Here is a 13,775-nt window from a genome sequence, read left to right as displayed (position 1 = left end):
AGAGTCCGCGCGCCGACACTCTGTGGCAGACTACCAAGCCGCAATGTGCAGTCGTTAGTATTCGATCATGATTCATTAAATGCAGCCTAAAACACTTATTGAGCTAGTTGATGAATTATGCCGGAGAAACTTTAAACGCAAGCTGACATAAAAGCGAAAGAGCGAAAAAGGGGACCCGGACAACCACTTGTTCGTGTTCCGATGTTCGTGTTCTTCTCTGCTGCGCGCAATCAAGATTTCTTGCTTAAATTTAGTTTCTTGTTTCTGAAACCGTTACCTCCGTGTGTTTCCCACGAGTTGGGTACGTAGCAAGGCCGATCAACTAGAATTTAGCGAGATTACAATAGAGAGGTCTTAGAAGTCAGCTTCGCTACGCCGCCAATGCCGCAATCCAACTACTGACCGTTAGTATTCGAGCACGTGCAGCAATCTCGCTACATGCCTTTGCGTGCAGAGCATCAGACGGCACAAGCCATGTCGATCACTGCCGGCTCTCTGCTGTGACTTACATTTAGGGTAGCATCGCACATGCGTGCAGAGCTTGACGAAATCGGTCTATTTAAAGTTTATAAGCTTGTAGCCTCAGAGCCACTGCGCGCTCTTCACCACGAAAAAAGGGTGCAGCTTGATACCGCCCGATAAGTAGCACTAACCACAAAATAAAACGACCGCCACCGCCACGGGGGATTGACTCACAGTGCCGGCCGGTACCTTCATCATCGAATATGTCTATTGAAAATATTGCATGTCGTTGCCTTAAACGAGGCACGCTACAGGCTCACATCCCCAGCATTCCTGGACACGGTCTCCCTGCGCCCTCTCTTGGCTGTTCCCAGCAAGACGCACTAAAATGATAATTTCAGCCAAACTACTGCAGAAATCCTTAAGTTCCCCGGGATATATATAGAGGACACTAATACACTCTTATTAAGTACCTACTTGAACCTCAGAATTGTATACATTTTATTCCTGGGCCCGATATAATATGGTTGCATTGGGTCCTAAGGGCCAATTCGACAAAATTTTAAATTTCGTCTTACTGAAATGAAGAATCGTAAACTTCTCGAGGAAAATAATAGCTGCCAACTCATAGCACACACCACAGACAAAAGTTCATATTTAATTAATACTTTTTATTTCTCGATACTTTTAAATTCGCTCGTGGAAATGGAGCGTGCTGGTTAAGTTACAATGTTTGTGGAGAATAACATAGAGGACGAAAACAGGACGACACGTTTCTCCAACTGGCAGCATACATTTGTTTTGACGCCCGTCACCGAACGCGGCAGTCACCGCGCAGAGTTGGAAGGGTTGAGGAGGACAGAGAAGGAAGGGAGGGTGGGGGTGGAGAGAGGATGGAGATGGAGGGAAAGAGAAACATGTTTTTAGCCGGCAGCGCACGCCGAAGTCAAAAAAGGGGGGGGGGGGGGGGTAATAAGGGAAGTGACCTTGAGGAGGGAAGGGCGACCCTACTTCAAAGGCGCCACGTTTGTCGCAACTCCGGACGCAGAAAGGAAACGTCGGCGTCGGAGAGGCAAAGCGATGGGGACCCGATGTTTTGCGGTGAATGGCGCATAGCGAAGGCTTCGATAATCTCGCGGCCGTATCTTGACCTGTGTGTGCCCACTGTCGTGGTGGCCGGAAACTCTGGTTCGCAGGAGGGGCAAGAATCGACGTGCTGGGCAATTGGGTGCAGGGAATGGAGGGATGGGTTGGAAGCCGCCTGTTGTACCTCGTTGGCGTGCTCCCTTAGGCGGTCGTTTAGACATCGGCCTGTCTGGCCGATGTATTGCGCGCCGCACCCGAGCGGGATCGAGTAGACGCTGGCCTGTCTACAAGGAACGAACTTGGTAGCGTGTTTTTTGGAGCACGGCTTTGGGGCGGTTGGGTTGTTGACCTTCCTGCAGAGCGAGGAGAGCCTGAGGCGACATGAAAAGAACACCTGCGTGTCATGTCGGAGTGCTAGCGATTTGATTCTGTGGGAGACGTTGTGCACGTATGGAATGCACGCGAAGCGGGATGCGCGTGGCCTGCTCTTAGGTTGTGTGCCGGAGGCCTGGGCTGTCATAATGCGTTTTAATCGGGTCTCAAGTAAGTCTTTTGGGTAGCCCGCTTTGACGAGGCGGGTGAGCTGTAGGGAGCAGCTCGTCGAGATTAAGTGAGAGCATGACTTGGATCGGGATGAGGTTAGAAGGTTATGAACGATTCCGCTTTTGACGTTTTTTGAATGGTTACTGTGGAAGGGAAGCACTGGTTTGCATGATCTTTGCTGGAAGGACCAGCAAATGCCGGAATCCGAGGGGTGAAGGCGAAGATCCAAGAACTGTAGTCCGTTCTGTGTGGGGGCCTCGCTGGTAAATTTTAGACCGAACGAATTATCTGAGAATATCTGCTCAATATTTTTAGGATCTGAGGTGGCTTGGTGAACGATAAGGTAGTCATCCACATATCGGAAGACGGAAGTGCCCTGGGCGAGAGTTGTGAGGGCCTCGGAAACCCGCCTATCGACGAAGAACAAGTAGATCTCACTCAAGATGGGGGCGAGGCACTAGCCGATGCAAACCCCCGTCTTCTGGGCGTAGATTCTTCCCTCGTGCTCCACTAGGGTTGAGCGTAGGTAGAGGTCGATGAGGTCCAGAAACCCCGACGCAGAGATCCCCGCTGAGTTCTGGAACCTGACCGCGCCGTGGAGGTGTATGGCCTCGCTGATGAAACAGAGCATGGTGGGGATATCTAGGCTATAATACATGTCGACTATATCAAGTGAGAAAACGGCGACGGTGTTCTGGGCGGAATGGAGTTCCTCTAGGGGCTTTATCAAGGCTGAGGAGTTGTCAATGCGGAAGGGGTGAGGGAGATCAAGGACTGAGAGTTGCTTTTGTAGAAACAAGGCCAAGGGTCTCTGCCAGCAGCCTTTTTCAGAGATAATGCTGCGGAGTGGAATGTCTGGTTTATGGGTTTTGGCCGAGAAAAAGATAGAAAGGTATTGCTGAGAAGGCAGGCTGATTAAGCTCTTAAGAGAGGGAAGGTTCAGAGAGTCGCAGAGGGCTTTGGCCTCGGATCGAAGTGAGCCAGAAGGCCGGGCCCTGAGGGGCCTGAAATTCTTACATAGGGCGGCCGACGTCTTCTGGTCCAGCTGGTCCCTGTCAAGGACCACGAAGATTCCCTCCTTGTCTGCCTCGAGGAGCCTAAGGTCCGCCTGGCGGAACTCCTCGATGACCGTTCGGGCCATGTTCCCAGTGGTGGATCCGCCTCCGTGGAAGCGGACGGTCCTGGAGCCGGCGCTGACAAAATCCTGGCGGTTGGCCTCCGGGATCTTCGAGGCCACCTCGTGCACCGCTGCCAGGTTGTCGACTCTTGAAACCGGAAGCTCCGGAGCGAACTTCGGTCCTTGGGACAGGAAGGCCTCGGTGGCCTGCGAGAGCTTGACTTTCGAGATGTTAATGGGTGGTTCGAGCTGCAGCTTGGGGTGTTGTGCCATCCTGGTCTTCAGGCCCCGGAGGAACTGAACCCAGGACATCTCCAGGAGGTGAGCCGCCGACTCCCTGAGGAACCGGTAAGGGGGCTGGGAAGCGAAGCCGACCCCCAGGTGCTTTGACATGGTGGTGGGGAGCAGAGCCTGCATGAGGCGAACTTCCGATGACACCTCCTCACGCGCGATCTGGGTGATCTTGTAGTGGGCAGGCCAGCTGCTTGACTGAAATCCGAAGACGCCTCTGATGTCCAGCGAGGCCCCCACACAGAACGGACTACAGTTCTTGGATCTTCGCCTTCACCCCTCGGATTCCGGCATTTGCTGGTCCTTCCAGCAAAGATCATGCCAACCAGTGCTTCCCTTCCACAGTAACCATTCAAAAAACGTCAAAAGCGGAATCGTTCATAACCTCCTAACCTCATCCCGATCCAAGTCATGCTCTCACTTAATCTCGACGAGCTGCTCCCTACAGCTCACCCGCCTCGTCAAAGCGGGCTACCCAAAAGACTTACTTGAGACCCGATTAAAACGCATTATGACAGCCCAGGCCTCCGGCACACAACCTAAGAGCAGGCCACGCGCATCCCGCTTCGCGTGCATTCCATACGTGCACAACGTCTCCCACAGAATCAAATCGCTAGCACTCCGAGATGACACGCAGGTGTTCTTTTCATGTCGCCTCAGGCTCTCCTCGCTCTGCAGGAAGGTCAACAACCCAACCGCCCCAAAGCCGTGCTCCAAAAAACACGCTACCAAGTTCGTTCCTTGTAGACAGGCCAGCGTCTACTCGATCCCGCTCGGGTGCGGCGCGCAATACATCGGCCAGACAGGCCGATGTCTAAACGACCGCCTAAGGGAGCACGCCAACGAGGTACAACAGGCGGCTTTCAACCCATCCCTCCATTCCCTGCACCCAATTGCCCAGCACGTCGGTTCTTGCCCCTCCTGCGAACCAGAGTTTCCGGCCACCACGACAGTGGGCACACACAGGTCAAGATACGGCCGCGAGATTATCGAAGCCTTCGCTATGCGCCATTCACCGCAAAACATCGGGTCCCCATCGCTTTGTCTCTCCGACGCCGACGTTTCCTTTCTGCGTCCGGAGTTGCGACAAACGTGGCGCCTTTGAAGTAGGGTCGCCCTTCCCTCCTCAAGGTCACTTCCCTTATTACCCCCCCCCCTTTTTTGACTTCGGCGTGCGCTGCCGGCTAAAAACATGTTTCTCTTTCCCTCCATCTCCATCCTCTCTCCACCCCCACCCTCCCTTCCTTCTCTGTCCTCCTCAACCCTTCCAACTCTGCGCGGTGACTGCCGCGTTCGGTGACGGGCGTCAAAATAAATGTATGCTGCCATTTGGAGAAACGTGTCGTCCTGTTTTCGTCCTCTATGTTATTCTCCACAAACATTGTAACTTAACCAGCACGCTCCATTTCCACGAGTGTTTACAAAAGTGAGCTTTGTCATGTCCCGTCCATCAGCGAGTCGACCAGTCCCGTCGGTGTTTGTCCCTCAAGGATTTTTCCAAGCCTCCCTATTTATCTCCAAAATGACTCATCTTCAGCTGCGGCTCAGGGTTTTGGGCCTGTGTCTCCGCAAGAAACTGTTCCACGAGGACATCAGAGGCGTCTTCGGATTTCAGTCAAGCAGCTGGCCTGCCCACTACAAGATCACCCAGATCGCGCGTGAGGAGGTGTCATCGGAAGTTCGCCTCATGCAGGCTCTGCTCCCCACCACCATGTCAAAGCACCTGGGGGTCGGCTTCGCTTCCCAGCCCCCTTACCGGTTCCTCAGGGAGTCGGCGGCTCACCTCCTGGAGATGTCCTGGGTTCAGTTCCTCCGGGGCCTGAAGACCAGGATGGCACAACACCCCAAGCTGCAGCTCGAACCACCCATTAACATCTCGAAAGTCAAGCTCTCGCAGGCCACCGAGGCCTTCCTGTCACAAGGACCGAAGTTCGCTCCGGAGCTTCCGGTTTCAAGAGTCGACAACCTGGCAGCGGTGCACGAGGTGGCCTCGAAGATCCCGGAGGCCAACCGCCAGGATTTTGTCAGCGCCGGCTCCAGGACCGTCCGCTTCCACGGAGGCGGATCCACCACTGGGAACATGGCCCGAACGGTCATCGAGGAGTTCCGCCAGGCGGACCTTAGGCTCCTCGAGGCAGACAAGGAGGGAATCTTCGTGGTCCTTGACAGGGACCAGCTGGACCAGAAGACGTCGGCCGCCCTATGTAAGAATTTCAGGCCCCTCAGGGCCCGGCCTTCTGGCTCACTTCGATCCGAGGCCAAAGCCCTCTGCGACTCTCTGAACCTTCCCTCTCTTAAGAGCGTAATCAGCCTGCCTTCTCAGCAATACCTTTCTACCTTTTTCTCGGCCAAAACCCATAAACCAGACATTCCACTCCGCAGCATTATCTCTGAAAAAGGCTGCTGGCAGAGACCCTTGGCCTTGTTTCTACAAAAGCAACTCTCAGTCCTTGATCTCCCTCACCCCTTCCGCATTGACAACTCCTCAGCCTTGATAAAGCCCCTAGAGGAACTCCATTCCGCCCAGAACACCGTCGCCGTTTTCTCACTTGATATAGTCGACATGTATTATAGCCTAGATATCCCCACCATGCTCTGTTTCATCAGCGAGGCCATACACCTCCACGGCGCGGTCAGGTTCCAGAACTCAGCGGGGATCTCTGCGTCGGGGTTTCTGGACCTCATCGACCTCTACCTACGCTCAACCCTAGTGGAGCACGAGGGAAGAATCTACGCCCAGAAGACGGGGGTTTGCATCGGCTCGTGCCTCGCCCCCATCTTGAGTGAGATCTACTTGTTCTTCGTCGATAGGCGGGTTTCCGAGGCCCTCACAACTCTCGCCCAGGGCACTTCCGTCTTCCGATATGTGGATGACTACCTTATCGTTCACCAAGCCACCTCAGATCCTAAAAATATTGAGCAGATATTCTCAGATAATTCGCTCGGTCTAAAATTTACCAGCGAGGCCCCCACACAGAACGGACTACAGTTCTTGGATCTTCGCCTTCACCCCTCGGATTCCGGCATTTGCTGGTCCTTCCAGCAAAGATCATGCAAACCAGTGCTTCCCTTCCACAGTAACCATTCAAAAAACGTCAAAAGCGGAATCGTTCATAACCTTCTAACCTCATCCCGATCCAAGTCATGCTCTCACTTAATCTCGACGAGCTGCTCCCTACAGCTCACCCGCCTCGTCAAAGCGGGCTACCCAAAAGACTTACTTGAGACCCGATTAAAACGCATTATGACAGCCCAGGCCTCCGGCACACAACCTAAGAGCAGGCCACGCGCATCCCGCTTCGCGTGCATTCCATACGTGCACAACGTCTCCCACAGAATCAAATCGCTAGCACTCCGACATGACACGCAGGTGTTCTTTTCATGTCGCCTCAGGCTCTCCTCGCTCTGCAGGAAGGTCAACAACCCAACCGCCCCAAAGCCGTGCTCCAAAAAACACGCTACCAAGTTCGTTCCTTGTAGACAGGCCAACGTCTACTCGATCCCGCTCGGGTGCGGCGCGCAATACATCGGCCAGACAGGCCGATGTCTAAACGACCGCCTAAGGGAGCACGCCAACGAGGTACAACAGGCGGCTTCCAACCCATCCCTCCATTCCCTGCACCCAATTGCCCACCACGTCGGTTCTTGCCCCTCCTGCGAACCAGAGTTTCCGGCCACCACGACAGTGGGCGCACACAGGTCAAGATACGGCCGCGAGATTATCGAAGCCTTCGCTATGCGCCATTCACCGCAAAACATCGGGTCCCCATCGCTTTGTCTCTCCGACGCCGACGTTTCCTTTCTGCGTCCGGAGTTGCGACAAACGTGGCGCCTTTGAAGTAGGGTCGCCCTTCCCTCCTCAAGGTCACTTCCCTTATTACCCCCCCCCCCCCTTTTTTGACTTCGGCGTGCGCTGCCGGCTAAAAACATGTTTCTCTTTCCCTCCATCTCCATCTTTTCTCCACCCCCACCCTCCCTTCCTTCTCTGTCCTCCTCAACCCTTCCAACTCTGCGCGGTGACTGCCGCGTTCGGTGACGGGCTTCAAAATAAATGTATGCTGCCAGTTGGAGAAACGTGTCGTCCTGTTTTCGTCCTCTATGTTATTCTCCACAAACATTGTTTTAAATTCGGTCCGCTTTTTGCCCCTGTAAAGGTTCTTTACAGGGGCAAAAAGTTTTGCGTTTTGCCGCAAGGTTCTTGGTGCTCTGCCGTGCACCAAGAACCTTGCGTCCAAGCTATCTTTACATCGGCTTATCGAAAGAAAGATTTGTACGATGCGTTTGTGACATCATATTGACTAAAAATGTGGCGGTTATATTAAGACTATATATTAATTAGATGTTTACAATCAAAATTTATGCGCTGGATTTCAAATATAAGCAATTGTTATGTAGGATAAGAAACACTTGCATTGTACATATTTTGCTTTGGAGTTTCCTGTGTACGTAAAGTTTTAGCTCGCTTAGAGACATGAACTGAACACAATTCTTTCAGGCGTATATAACTAGAAATAACTAGAAATATAACTAGAACGGCGCGCCGCTGGTCGTTCGACTGTGTGTCTTTTTATCTATTTTATTTTATTTATACATATATGCGCGTATAAATAAAGAACACAACGACGACGCCGTTGAGAGGATGACACACCGGGTGACGGCGGTGCCTCAATCTGAGCCCTGGTTCCTCGGAAGCGGCAGCTTCTACTTTGACTGGGCTACCACCTTGGAGCCTGATGCTTCGACACCAGTAAACCCCAGAGAGCAACAGCGCCGTCATGTTCCTGAGGCTCCTTGATGTAGCGATCAAACGGCGTGCCAGATCCCCATGCCTCGCTGCTGACCCGCCCAGCCCACCTCAACAAAATCTGGACTTCTGCGAATCGGACTGCCATCCTCAACAACACCAACAATTTATGTCGTTGCATTCATGCATGTATATAGTCATCACAATATCATGCTCACTAGATGTGGCACCGCGGGCCTCCAGGGTACGGGCTGCTGCCTTTCAGCGGAGTCGCGGCTCTCCAGAGCCAAATAAATAAAGACTAAAAACTAAAGACTAAAGACAAAATGCTTTGTTGACCAACAACCGGTAGCGCCTTAAAACAAATAACATTAGTGCTTCCTCGTTTAGAGGATATAAATTCCAAAACTACACCACACTAGTGGCGCAGATCAGTGAAATAACATTAACATTCACAACACAGAAAATAACAGATTACCTCTTGACCGCAAAACGGCAAAATACACATAATTGGGGAGATTTTTGTTTCTAAAAGCCAAATTAAGAAACCTAAACTAATGTTTGCTGAAACTCGGGGTATATTGTGTGCATCGTTTCGAAAAAGTATCAAACGAAAACACCACGCAACACATTTGACGTTGTTTCACACCTCGAGATACCGGCTTGCACTAGCGCACAGAAAACTGGCGTAGCATAGCGCGTAATCGTGAAATGTCTGCGACTGATGATGGCTATAGCTTATTACCCCCCCCCCCCTTAAAAAAAAAAAATATATATATATATATATATATTTGGAGCGGATTTTTTCTCCGTCAGGGCTGGATTCCGCGCTGTAGGCGTTCTGTCTAATGCAAATGAGCGGAGTGCAATGTGTTCCCCCAATTACTTTTTCTCATCCTGCGTTGGACTAAAGCCCAAAGCCGTGCTGCGCCAGGTCCAATCCCATTACATGCTAAACTATAACATTGATTAGGGGTGAACAAATGATGCTCCGAATCCAAAGGCGCTGCATCATTTTGATAGCTTCGACACTGCAAAGAACCAGTTTATCGTGGATTTCTTTACAAGCTAAACTTGTTGAGTCACTCAGTGCTATTCGATTCGAACCATTTTCCGCCCAACCCATCAGTCATCCGAGACGCGGACACCGATACGTGCATCGAAGCGAAATACCACACAATTTTTTAGTGCCTCGTGATTAGATCTGGCGATCAGTAGCTTTTGCCTTTAGTCCATCGTAGGGTGAGACGAAGTACAGTAGAGTATCTGGCCAGACGCAAACGGTGAAAAGGGTGGGAGGCCGGAGAGAGTCACAGGAGAGTAGGTTCAGATAGCGGTCGCGCGCTTCGAATTATCCGTTTATCTCGCTCTAGGATGCATAAAATCTGTCTGTCATACAGGTTAAAGATATCTATTGTTGTCCTGAATGTGCCAGCGCCTGACGCTCTCACACACTCGGTGCTTGACTTGGGCGGTAAACTGGCGTCTATGCATTAGCCAAAGCTACGCGCTCTAGCTGTGCGACACCAGGTTGCGCGCGCTTCAAAATGCAAAAAAAAAAAAAAAAAGATTGGTGGTAAAAATGGCTTAAGCAAAAGCGCGCGTGAGTATGAAGGCACTATATTTTGCTCTAGAGCCCCTCTATCCTAGGAAAAGTGGCGCCACTCATTGTTGTACAAATGCTTTAGGCGCGTGCCGCGCGCAACTTCTGGGAAATTCGTGGCGTCTAATGTGCAGCTCCGTGCTGCGCTGTGCCGCCATGATCTTGCTAAGCACTGCACGTTGCACGTGCCTCGTGCATCGACGAATCTTTGCGCTACTTTGGAAACATGAAGGGGCTTTGTCTTGCTCAAAGTTGACACGCCCCGTGTCGTGATAATCGGGAACCAAACAGCGTGTCTCAGAAAGGTGGCCATGGTATTCAACAAGGTTTGTTGACTACATCTGAAAGCGCTGTATATATATATATATATAATTTACGAGTAGTATGCCTGTTTATAAAAGTTTTGATACCGCAATATATGCAATTGGTGCCAAAAATAATACAATTCTATCCTCGCTAAAAGGCAAAATGTACTGTTGAAAGGGGAATTAAAAAAAATAGTACATAGATTTATGTTAAAAGAAAGGTTGCGGAACCAGTGAACTGAAACGCAAATCGTAAGCAGGACCAGTTAATAATAATAATGCTTTATTTCCATCCTTTATGATGGTGGAGCCCAAGAAAAAAAGCTGCAGTAAGCAGCTTGACGAGTCCCTGGGCCCCTACAATGGACAGCGGAAGCATGCGGGAAAACAAACAAAAAACAACATAATAACGTGCTAGAGGCAATGATGTTACAAATCAGTACACAAAACTAAAAGCACCTTCTGCAAATGTTAAGAGAGAAAAGGATCATGTACAAGCATATAATAAGCGCAAGTCTCTAAAGGTTAGATTTTCTAGATCAATGTTATTGCTGTTAAGGTTGTTTAACAAATGCGGGAGTGTGGAGCTTAACATTTGAGAGCCATAATTTGTTCGCTGCGTGACCATCTTCCATTTCTCTGGGTTACGGGTAGGATACGGAGGAGAAGCTTTCCTCAGCGACGCAAGGTTTTCCAAAAGACATGTACCTCTTATTTTTTCACTTTTATAACTAGTAGAAAGCCGATACTGATATAAATTGTGACTAGTGATTATTTTAAAGTTCTTAAATAAATCAGCGGTATGAAAGTCGCGTGGCACGTTACATATATATCTTAGTATTTTCTTTTGCAACATAAAAAGTTTATCAATATTGGTAAATGTTGACTTTCCCCAAACAAGGTGGCAATACGTTAAGTGGGAGAAAAATAATGATTTATAAAGCAATAATTTAACATTTGTTGGTAACACAGATCTGTATCGATTTATAATACCCACTACTCGAGCTAATTTTGGGATAAGATAATTTATATGGTTATCCCAAGACATACCCTCACTAAAAATGACTCCAAGAGTTTTAAAACAACTAACAATTTCGATTGGAGTAGAGCTAAAAGTGAGCACTTTAGACAGCACCACAGGCTTGTTTTTTGGACGAAAAATCACAGCTTTTGTTTTATTAAGATTGATTTTCAAGGAGTTGCTATCTTCCCAACTTTTTATCTTTGATAAGGTCAAATTTGCCATATCGATTAAATCGTCGCAAGTATCGGAAGAAAAAAATACGCTCGTATCATCCGCGTAGATCACGAATTTTGCGTGCTTATTTACGTTAACGATATCATTAATATATAAATTAAATAGAAAAGGTCCCAATATGCTCCCCTGTGGGACCCCTGACGTGATGAACCTACAGTGGATGAATAACCGTTTACATTTACATACTGTTGGCGATATTCTAGGTAGGACTGCAAAAGCAGCAGAGCTTGTCCGCGGACGCCATACGCTTCAAGCTTTTTAAGTAAAACCACATGACAAAGGCCGTCAAACGCCTTTTTAAAGTCTAGAAAGACCCCCAAAACATGTTTTTTGTTCTAAAAATTTTCCAAAATATACTCTTTTTAATTAAGAAGTGCAGTTTCAGTTGAAAAGTTCTTCCTGAAACCGAACTGCGATGAAGTTACGAGGTCCCACTTATTTGAAAAATCTACTAGACGTTGATAAAGTATCTTCTCCAAAGCTTTAGAGAAAACAGGCAGTATAGAAATAGGCCTATAGTTACCTAACTCGTTTTTGTCACCTTTTTTATATATAACAGTTACTTTTGCAATTTGCATTCTTCTGGGAAACACACTCGTTTCCAAAGATAGATTAAAAATATAACTTAACACCGATGCAATTAAGTCAACTACATACTTGACTGGGCGAATTTGTAAGCCGTCGGCATTACAGCTCCCGCTGTTTTTTACGTTTGTAATCACATTAAGAATTTCCGAACTATCAGTTGGTTTTAAAAAGATGGAACTACAATTATGAGGACAAACATGTTTACAAGCATTAGCTACATCAGCGTTAGCACCAGCGCTAACACCTATGTCTACAAAATATTCATTGAACACATTGGCCAACTCTTGATTGGTTACCTTTACACCTTTATGCTGCAATGTTTCGATATTATTTGATGCAGGAGCGCCTTTAACCAGTGAGCCTAAATGTTTCCACATGATGTCGGTACGGCCGTTTGCCGACGAAAAAAGGGAAGAATAGAAACTCTTTCTTGCATTCCTCAGCTCTTTGGTTAAATTGTTTCGGAAAGTCTTAAACTCCTTAAGGACATCTGGGTCAGGCGTCTTGATGAAACGTTTATATAGCGCATCTTTCTTTCGAATTTTTCTAAGCAAACAGGATGTTACCCATGGTTTACGACTTTTGTTGGATACCACTACAGATTTATATGGAAAGTGGCGTTCATATAGCCTAAGAAATTGCTCTAAAAATGTGTTATAGGCATCGTCAACCGTTGTTTGCATTAGCACGTTGTCCCAAGCAGCAGCTGCGATGTCCTGTCTAAATGCATCGAGGCTATTTTTATTTATGTTTTGAAAAACCGCAGGTCGATGTTTCATAGATTTTCGAGATACAATAAGTTTAACACACAAAAATATTGGAAGATGGTCACTCAGGTCACAGCTTATCACTCCGCTGCTCAGTCTATCTGTGTGAAAATTAGTTATAAATAAATCTAACGTAGTTTCAGAGCGTAGGGTAATTCTTGTTGGATGGACAATGGTATTAGTACATCCATACATACTGACAAGATTGTTCATTTCCCTTTTCGAGGTGGTGTCAGAATACATATCAATATTAAAATCCCCCCCGCAAATGACATTATATTGATTGTCATTTATAAATGCCAAAAAAGTCTCGAAAGCTTCGAAAAATGCTAATAGGTTCCCATCTGGTGGGCGGTAAAATAGAGCAAAAACATTTTGACCATTACGTAAGCATAACACTTCTATGTCCTTCGTTATAAAGGAATAATCACTTAATACATCACAGTCGATACCTTTTTTAGTCAGAATGCTCAATCCCCCGCCACGCTTCGAAATGCGATTTGAAAAATATGTGTCGTGTGAAGGTAAACGAAAAATGATAGAGTCATCATTATACCAAGTCTCGGTAATCATTATAATCTCAAAATTAACACCGAACTGATCAAACAGCAGTTCAAGATCATTACCCTTGTTCACTGCGGACTGCGCATTTAAATGAAAACACTTTAAATTGAAATTGCCTTCTTTCGCAAGGTAAGATTTTATTTCATTCGGAAGCAGTGGAGCTTGATTTTCCATGAAGTGGAAAACAGAAACAAGTGAACAAAACCACATTCAGGCTGCACAGTATTTTCTTTCTTTTTACCTTGAATAATCTCCTTTAACATGTTGGCTGCCCCACCAACAGCGATATACAACAAGCCGTATACGTCCTAGAAAGGTATGCTACGTTGATACACGGTCACCAACTTCTGCGTTACAACGTGTTGCGGAACGAAAAGGGTCGTTCGCCACTCCTGTAACGCTAAATCTCCCTCTCTATCAAGTTGCGATAGCGACGAGTTCTAAACA

This window comes from Ixodes scapularis, unplaced genomic scaffold, assembly GCF_016920785.2.
Source record: "Ixodes scapularis isolate PalLabHiFi unplaced genomic scaffold, ASM1692078v2 PGA_scaffold8__174_contigs__length_109621045, whole genome shotgun sequence".
In the NCBI taxonomy this organism is placed as follows: Eukaryota; Metazoa; Arthropoda; class Arachnida; order Ixodida; family Ixodidae; genus Ixodes; species Ixodes scapularis.
Note: the sequence above shows the minus strand (reverse complement) of the source record.